This window comes from Lathyrus oleraceus, chromosome 4 (assembly GCF_024323335.1).
Source record: "Lathyrus oleraceus cultivar Zhongwan6 chromosome 4, CAAS_Psat_ZW6_1.0, whole genome shotgun sequence".
NCBI lineage: Eukaryota > Viridiplantae > Streptophyta > Magnoliopsida > Fabales > Fabaceae > Lathyrus > Lathyrus oleraceus.
The window spans coordinates 124,865,639-124,875,747 of NC_066582.1; the positions used below are offsets into that span (position 1 = coordinate 124,865,639).

General features: G+C 38.2%; 1 long non-coding RNA gene across 1 annotated transcript; it reads left to right on the forward strand.

The window, feature by feature from the left end:
- The first annotated feature begins 325 nt into the window (after positions 1 to 325).
- Positions 326 to 1,241, forward strand: LOC127135274 (uncharacterized). Its single transcript, XR_007808494.1, has 4 exons — positions 326 to 540; positions 765 to 947; positions 1,024 to 1,134; positions 1,206 to 1,241. It is a non-coding gene; the product is annotated as an uncharacterized LOC127135274 (long non-coding RNA).
- The last annotated feature ends 8,868 nt before the right edge of the window (positions 1,242 to 10,109 follow it).

Consider the following 10,109-nt stretch of genomic DNA (forward strand, 5'->3'; position numbering starts at 1 on the left):
CCATACTATTGGATGGTTGGCAAGGGAAAAGTGCATAACGTTAGCGGAGTATTACTCCACACTAGAGAGCTCCCTGCTGGATGTTTGAAGGTATCAGTTGATATTGCAGTTGAGCCGAATGCAGCATTACCATATCCTAGCGATGATTCGGATGCAACAACGGTGCACGAAGCAGTAGGTTCGTTTGTTGCATGGCCGACAAACCTCATATGCGTAGGATATGAGGTATGCTTAAAACTTATGTTAACTTTAATGTGTATATTCAAAGTTTAAAATTTATGCTTAAAATTTTACTTACATATTTTCCTTGGTTATGTTAAATAGACTCCCACAAAATCCAAATCAAAAGAGAATGAGGTTAGCAATGCCTCCGCACAACAAAAAAAGGAGGTTAGCAACGCCTCCGCACGGGTAAAAAGTTCTGGTGCTAAGAAGACCGTAGCTAGGAAAAAACCTACCACCAAGTATAGGTCGTGCCTCAGGACATTTCTAGAGATGACCGATATACCGACCGGAGGTGTTCGGATTGTACATATGGAGGTAGGGATTTTCGGCTTTGATTACGACCAAATGATTGGTAATGAAGACTTCATGCAAGTTTTTGGTCATGAAGAAATCGGCGTCAACGTTGTCAATACATATATTAGGTAAATCCGGTCTACTTTGTTTTATTAATTAAACAACTTATGTTAATGATGTTTACTTTATGTTAATCCGGTTTACTTTATGTTTCAAAAGAGGTGTTAATGATGTTTTTATATTAGGTTTTTGTATGACAAATTGATGCGCCCCAATGATTTGGACGAGTCATTCGGATTCTTAGCACCCGCGACCGTCAACTTAGGTTTAATCTTAAGTAGACCGCATACCGTGACGGAGTATGTTCTTCGGATCCTCATGGACAATAAAGATGCGGAGAAGTTGTTTTTTATACCGTTTAATACCGGGTTAGCATTTCATTCTAAATTCATCTATTATAATTATTTTCCAAGTTACCATCTAACATTTGCCTAATCATTACAGTGGACATTGGTTGTTGCTCGCAATCAATCCTATCCGAGAAATTGTGTATTATCTTGACTCGTTAGGAAATGATTGGACAACATACCCGGATATGAAGGTCCTAATTGACACGTAAGTGAGAATGTTCAAAATTTTCTTAGTTTATGTGAATTGTTCTAATTGCTTCATTTTTATTTTATTAGCGTCCTACAAGCTTTTCGGGCCCAACGAGATATCCAAACCTCAAGGAGGGGCGCCAACTGCATTACATGGATTAAAGTGGCGGTATATTTTTAATTACCACATTTTTTATTATATTAGTGATGACACTTGATAAAACTTAGGATTTATAATCCATATTTTCTTTTTCATATGTAGTGTCCTCAACAACGTAATCAAATAGATTGCGGGTATTTCATGTTGAGGTTTATGCGAGATACTCTTGCTTTGGGCCGATTAGTGATTCCCACCGATGTATGTATTTCTAACTTATGAGTTATTTTTATATTTACACATATCTCATATAATTAAATAGTTGGAATTAATTCAAAATATGTTATATTATTATGTAGTACTTTGAGGAATTCAAGTGTGCATTTTATACAAAGGATCAAGTGGACGAAATCAAAGAGGAGTGGTGTCAATTCATGATAGAGCTCAATGTTTTTTCATAAATTTGTGTAATTAATGTGTACATTTGTAGTATATGTAATGACTTGTAAATGTGTACATAAATTTGTATATATTTTGATACATTTAAGGCAAAATTGGTTTGAATTGGTATATATATATATTTGTTAGCCAAAAATTGGTAGAAAAAAGGCCAAAATGGCATGTATAAAATGTGATAATTCTCTGTCAAAATCTGGTTGAAAACAGGTAGAAATTCTGGTTTATAAACCTGGAAAAAATGTGGTTTAAAACAAATCCTTCAAAAAATTTCGTATACATTAGACAGCGCTTTTGTAAAAAGCGCTGTCTAAGGGGGGGATTAGAAAGCGCTTTAGGCCAAAGCGCTGTCTAAGGGGGGGGGGGCTTAGACAGCGCTTTTTGAAAAGCGCTGTCTAAGGTATACCTAAAAAAATTAAAATAGGAGGGTCTTAGAAAGCGCTTTAGGCAAAAGCGCTGTCTAAGGGGGGGGGGGGCTTAGACAGCGCTTTTTGAAAAGCGCTGTCTAAGCCCCCACCCCCCCCCCCCCCCCCCCCCCCCCCCCCCCCCCCCCTTAGACAGCGCTTTGGCCAAAAGCGCTGTCTAAGGTATACCTAAAAAAATTAAAATAGGAGGGTCTTAGAAAGCGCTTTTGGCCAAAGCGCTGTCTAAGGGGGGGGGCTTAGACAACGCTTTTAAGATTTAAAAAAGCGCTGTCTAAACCTTTAGCAGCGGTGGTTTAGACAGCGCTTTAAAGCGCTGTCTAAGGCTAAAAAAAGCGTTGTCTAAGGTCTTGTTTGTTGTAGTGAATTCTCATCAATTCTCTTGGATCTTTGGTTGTTTGAAGTCCTACCAATGTAGGTAAGAAGATTGAGTTGCTTTGAGGTCAAATCAAAGCAACTCAGTTGACACACCTCAAAATTCAACTCCTCATATCTTTCTATATATTTGGAGTTAGTTAAAATTGAGGTTAGATTCGTGCTCTACGCTATTTTTTGTTTCAGATCATGTCCTCCTTTTTCATTTATGTGATGGTGATGACTGAACCAGTCAGGCGAGGTTCGCCTGAGAAGGTGACCGGAGGTTTAACGCCGGTGATGTATTGGCATGGTTCAGAGCCATTGATCCTTTTCAAAAATTTTAATCACGTGCGTTGCTTGTAAATACCACTTGTGTTACGCGTTGACTAGTGACTACGGTGGAAATCGCGCGTGTGACCACTTGATCTGCCACCTCAATTAATGAGGGAGATCAAGTGGCCCACGTTTTTTGTATTTTCTGATTTTCATTTTATTCCTTTGATTTTCATTAATTCATATTAATTTTAATATTTATCCAAAAAATATGAGAGTTTCACCAAAAAAATTTTAAATAAAATCCTCTTTCGTATTTTGAATTAAAATTATTTTTTGGATCATTATTAATATTTTGCATGATTTAATTGATTTTATGATTATTTTTTAATTGTTTAAAAATACTTTTAAGTCTCTAAAAATTCTAAAAAAAAATCTCCAAGGTCCTTTGACCTTGTTTGACCTATGATAAATCTCATGGCCATTTCTTTGGTGTTTTGATGAGGTTTTAGGAATTTGACAAACCATATTTTAATTTAATGCATTATTTTTAGCATTTTTTAAATTGAATAAATGCCAAATAATTGTGTTGAGCCATTTTTATAGTTTGTATAAGTTCGACTTGTGTTGTCGGGCCTTGGTCAAAGTTGATTTGACTTTGTTAAGTTAAGATAATTGGTTTTAGGGGATTGATGGAATGTACATTCCATCTCCCAAAATGAATGAATGATCTTAATTTGGTAAAAGTTCTCCTTTGTCCGATTTGAGTTTTGATCCATTCCCCTCCCTCTTCATCTCATTCCCCTTCTTTATGCATTCATATCATGGACCTATGATATCTCTACATCCTAAGGCTAGTTGATTGCAAAATCAACATAAGTATGGATGAGATTAGGCCACCACTTTTGCATATTCTTTTTATGTGTGGTATGTTTCATGAGCATAGTCCATTATACTATGTCTCAACATGCATTAACACCAAGATTCTATTGCCCGACCTCAAATAGTTGTGAGTTCTACATAAGTCTAATTATGATTGCTTGACATAGCGCTAAATTTTTGATACAAAAGGAATAACATTCTAGTTAGTGAGATTGTAAGTCTCCCCTCTTTCATGGTATTGTGTGGAAACTTGGCTTTTTTTCCTTCCTTTTGAAGATGTCTTAGTTTAAGGATCCATGCTTGTGATAAGTGGGTTGAGTGTTCTCCAAAGAATGACTTAAAATAAAACGTAAAAGCAATACTAACTTCTAACTCATTAATAACTAACATTTAATTTCAAGTCATTTACTTTAATGCACTTTGTTTTTAAGCCTTATTCATTTGCCATTGTTCATACCATTCTACTTGTTTATGTTAATGCCATTTTCACTTTGTCCATTTGGACCATATTTTGTGATATATTTTGCTTGTGTATATTGTGCTTGTTTGTGTGGTCTTTGACCATTAATGTACATAATAAAAACCAAAACCATAAAAAACATCTTGTGTGGACTGTTGGTTTGGTATGAGACAATTGGACTTAGAATTTAGGCAACACTCCCTATGCAAAGGACTTGGCCAATGCCAACTTTCTTATAACCAAGTGCTTGTAATCTGAAACTTCATCTGATACATCAATGAATATCCATTTGAGTTCATCTGCAACATGATCATTGTGAAGCTGTTATTTTGAGCCTGTGACTTATGGCATTGTGGATTCATCTGCTACATGGGCAAATTTGAAGAAGATCATGGAGCTGCTAAGCTTGGATGTGGCTATCTTAATTTGATGCCTTGCTCTTCAAGTTAATATTGTGTGCATTGTTTGTTGCTTGATTCTAATATCCAAGGGAATTTGGGTTTCTATATGATATTCTTGTCTATTGGATTGTAGCCCATTTATCAGATCTTTTCAACTCTTAACTTTTAAATTTATGCTTAGGATTAGTCTTTTCATCTCCTCCCCACTTCTTTAATTTCAAAATCTCTCCCTCCTTTTAAAAAACTTCTTTGTTTGTACTTGTTTTTTTTATAAATTTAGACCATTTTTCAAACTAGAAACTTTAGCCTTATGTCATTGCATTTTAAACTTCTTTTCTTAAATAAACATGTAAATAAATTTAACTATACTTGACTTAAAGACTTCAAAAGCCAAAAAGAACTAACTCATTCAAACCATTTTTTTAGGCTTTTGTGCCTTTCAAACCTATTTTTTGTTAAAAGCAAAGCATCCACTTTGAAATTTATATCACGAACTACAAGGTTTTGATCCCTCATTTTTTATGTTGGTACGTAGGCACAAGTCCGAAGGTCTTGTCAAACACAAAAATATAATTAATGAATTCTTTTCTCATTCCCCCATTCTACTTACTTGCAAACATCCTTTGTACAAAATACATATGCACACAAGAAAGGGCTCCCTAGGAGTACCTAGGACACTTTGGGTGCTAACACCTTCCCTCGGTGTAACCAACCCCCTTTCCTGTAATCTTTGGCATTTTATTAGTTTTGATTTGAAAACTTCTTATTTTTGGGTTTTGTTCGTACTTTTCCCTTTTCCCTTGGAAACAATAAAAGCGCGGTGGCGACTCTTGTTATTTGATGTCTAGCTTATCCATAGCTTGATGATCATGTATTTACCGCTACACAATGAACTGTAAACTCTTATTTGTAGAAAAAAAAATACACTTCTTAGTGGTCGCACCACCTCCTTTTCTCCCAAGGTGCATACCCTGCTGATCGGAAAAATAGCAAGTGTACTATTTTCGCCGATGTAGTAATAATAGGGAAGTTTCCCAAAGATCGATCTCGAGGATTGCGCAGCAATATAAACGTAAATAGTCACTCAATTGAACAAAAGTTATAGTTATGGTTTTGAAAAATTCACTGTAAGGTGTGTAAATATCTCCTATAATGACCCCTTGAGTGTATATCTTCTTAATACTTAATATTATTTCAATTACCGGATCTTAAAATTATTTCCCCCTAAGTCCTCAGAGGGAAACCTTTGGTATTCAATCTAACCTCTAAGTCCTTAGGTGATTATGATGAAACCAAGCATTTTAAATTAACAAGATTAATCCGGTAACCATAGGGTATCCCTAGTCGTAGGTGATCTCTACTACGGTTTCACTGTATGAAAACCTTAACCATTGCAGTCTTGCTAATCGTTAACCATACATCAATCTTAATTTTTGCCAAAAAGAAAGCATTACACAAATCATACAGTGAAATTGAAATCAAATAAGATATATTAAGGGAAAACAAACATCGGAGTCATTACATGATCAATTCAAGGATACCCCCCTGACATTTGGGGGTTTAGCCTATCATATTATTCAAATCAGATACAAAGTAAAATTGAGACATTACAAAAAGGTCGGAATTCCGTTGATCTTTAATCGCTTCCGCTCTTGAAGGATCCCCGTTCTTCGCTTCTTGTCCTCTCTTCAATCTTGATCGTTTCCAATTATTTTTGGTGTAAAAAATTCCTTTTCTCCAATTCAAATCCACTGTAAATAGTTCCTGATGACAAATTTCCTTGCGTAAAAGTCCAAAATGCCCTCCAGGATAAGTCGTGCCAAAAATAGCAAAAAATTGGAAATTCAAGTGCCCAAGCCAACATTGGTCGTGTCAGGCAACACGCCTGGCTGTGTTGGCCTCTGGGCATAAATATGTTGTGGCACGCCCCTTCAGGGAGGCTGACACGGGTCGTGTCAGCTGACATGTGCGGCCGTGTCAGCTCCCTGTTTTCCATTTCTCCATCTTTTCTCCTGACACGGCCCGTGTTGGCCAACAAGGGTGACCGTGTCAAGGCTACTGTAGATCCATTTTTCTTCTTCTGTCGGGTTCATAATGCCTGTTTTTCCTGTCTATCCCTCCGATGCACTTGTTTATACCTGAAATCAAAAGAACTACCACAAAGGCCATAAAATGGAGTATGATGATGCATATAATACGTGCTCCATAAATAGAGACTACAATATCAAACATATAAATAACGCAACAAAACAATAAAATAAGTGACTAATGTGTTACCGATTTCTTACAAAGGTGCCGAATGAATGTCAGAAAACAAGGAGAATTGGCGACTGATCACAACCCCAAACTTATCTCATTGCTTGTCCTCAAGTGATGCTCGAGACATCAGGACGGTTGCCCCCAAATGAATGAATCCACAATGCTACCGTGATCTTTCGCGTTCTCCTGTTCACTTTCAATCATAGTTTTACTCTTTCCCGATTTCCGACTTTAGCCACACTTTAACTTTGACACATCTTTTGGCCTGTAGCTTTTCACACTCTCACTAAATCTCTCGGGGTCGAAGTGTTTACACTCAAGAAAACAGAGTATGCAAAATCAGCTCTTAGGTTTGAAATACATATACCTTCATAACAAGCAACACAAAACACACACTATTTGAGGACTTTTTCGGTTGTAACGGGGCTAAGGTGTAAGGTGGGTAATAGAAACAACAAAAAGGAATACTAGGGGTTTAGGCTCAGATTTCGTGTTGTTACCTTGTGCCGTTTGTTATTTTTTCAAACTCGGGGTTATTTCTTTTGGATAGCGTTTTTTCTTTGTTGAGGTTCATTGGCGCATATATTTTCTTTTATTGCTCTCTTTATGCAAACTTTTTGCCAACCATAGACTTCCTAGATAAGTGCTTCAAGACTTCTCTTTTTTATTTCTTTCTCTTCTTTTTCTCTGCATTTTTATTCATCTTTTTTCACTTATCTAAGGTTTGTCGGTGTCCCTAAATTTTGATGAAACCCCAAACTTAAGTTGTTCGGTAGCTTCAGGGTAAACAACACTTGTCTAAGCATGGTGTGGTAGTGTATGGGCTTATGGCTATATATAATGGTAAAAATAGAAACAATAATGCCTTAGTGTGTATCGTGTGCTATGTAATTTCAATATCTCTAAATCAAACCCAGAGAGACAAAGACATACCTGAACAGCTCTCATGATGATAAGTGTTTGGCTTTTTGTAGTTCTCACCATGTTTTATCTCGCTTTCAGGCTTCCAAGATGTTTCTCAGTGTGGTGTAGCTTCGTCTTCTCTTCAATTGCGGAGTATCACTACAAAATCCAATGACAGAGAGTCGCATCCGATTTTTTAAGTTGGTAGCATCAATCTTCGGGGGTTTCCAATAGAGCAAGTAGAGGGGTGTGTCTTCCATCCAAATGTTCCAAGCTTCATCGTTCATCCAGCACGAATGTCCTTTATTTGTAACACATAGAGTACACACAACTTAATTCAAACAAAAATATTAAGAATCAAAACAAACAACAAACCAAACAAACATAAACAACAATAAATAATTAAAAAAACCCCACACTTGAACTAAACATTGTCCGCAATGTTTGCATCCAAGATAGAGGGGTGCTCAAATCGGCTCATTGTGGAGGCGTAAATTGCAACATCAGGCGTTGCATCATCGAGTGCATTTCATCCATCAGAGTCCCTTGACGGGCCTGCTCTACACCTTGGCGTGCTTGTTCCGCTCAGAGATCTTCAATTTATGTTTGCATCCATGACCATTGGCCAGGCGTCACATATGACGAACCGGGGTGCATGGATTCCTCTGGTGGGGCAGTAAATTGCTCCTGATCCTGCATCTCTTCCTGCACTTCTTCCTCATGTGGGTTACCTGCAGCAAATGTATCAGCATTGTGCTCGTCCATATCATCTTAGACGGCATTTTCATAAAGCCAATTGGCCGTGTTTGAGATGCTAATATGTGTCGGGTCAGGTAGAGCCATAATAAACTGACCCGAACTCATTAAGGCATAATAATCAAAAACTTGTGAAATCATACCTTGCTGGACCAAAGCGTTCATGTCCAGTTTGTTCTTACCTTCTACTGGTGTCTCATTAAGTGTAGTCGGGTCATATGCAAAATATTGGGCAATTTGAGTTATGATGCCTTCTATGGAGATTCCTCCTTGGGCTGCTCTCCCCACACGACCCAGATAATCTATAGTAAATGCTGCAACACTCACTACTACCCGGTTTGCCATGACAAACAAAAAGAACAACTCTCTCTGGGTGGCTACGCCTGTACGGTCGCCCCTGCCAAATAGTGTAAAGGCTAGCACCTTCTGGGCATACCTGAAGCAGGGGTTTTGAATGCCTGACGCCTTTGCTCCTTTAGCCTGGTAGTCGGAGCATCCCGTAATGGCTAACCAGAATGTCTTAGCATCGAAGTTGTCTGGTACGGATTCAGGGCCATAAAGGGGTAGGTGAAGAATTTCACCCAACTTTTCGACCGTCAACTCATGGTCGACATTGTACAACCTGAAAGACATAGTTCCTCCAAAGTACATAGTTGTACCCGTCCAACCCTTTTTGAGCTTGAACTCAATTGTGCTCAGAAGTTCTAATGTGATGCGCTCAAAGGTTGGAGCTTCACAATGGACAAACTCCAGCATTCCAAGCACATGAAACATCCTATCCAGTTCTTCAGACAAACCTAATTGAAAAAGAGTGTCGGAGCAAAGGTACCTAGTCGGAGTGATTTTCCGTTTGACATGCGATGTGTACCTCCGTTCATGCTCCGGGTTATCAAAAATTATGTCATGTGAATTGGGATGACGGATTGTCCGTTTCCTTGGACGGGATGATTCCGCGTCCGCTTGCTTCCCTTTGGAGACTCTTTTTGGCGGCATTCTTGCTTCCTGAAATATAAATTATCACCCAATTTTTTTAAGGAAAACGGGAAAATATTATCGTAGCGTTGTAGAGGATGGCGAGTAGAATAACTTTCATGAAGGATGTCGGCACTTTGGACAGGAAATGGCAGTAAAGTTTGGAGCTTTTTGTGAGTTCGGTTATGGAGGAATGTGGAGAAAGTGTGAGGAAGGAGAAAGATAATGAAGTAATGAAGGAAGGTGATGAAGAAAAATCAGAATTTATTGGTGGATAGTGGGTAAAAAGTGTTTAATTGGTGAAAAGTTTGGTTGGGGCCCACAAAACACAAAAATAAAATTTTTGAAAAATATGGTCGTTGAACCTGACACGGGCGGCCGTGTCAGGCCACTTGAATTTAAGGCTTGGTTCAGTAGGGTTGACACGGGTCGTGTCATCTGACACGGGCGACCGTGTCAGCCTACTGTAAATGTGGGTTTTGCTTCCTTTCCTGACACGGGTCGTGTCAGCTGACACGGGCGCCCGTGTCAGGGCCCTGTTTTTCCAAAATTTTCCGACTTTTTCACTGTTTTTCGATTTTAACCCTGTTCTTCTGGTGTCCGACAATCCTAATCAACCATTTTCTTCTGAATTGCACGATGTAATCGTGAACCTATGAGTGAACCTGTAAACACACCATACATGAAAATAGTTAGATAAAAATCGCGTGGGTTGCCTCCCACAAAGCGTTGTGTTTAACGTCGCATGGCTCG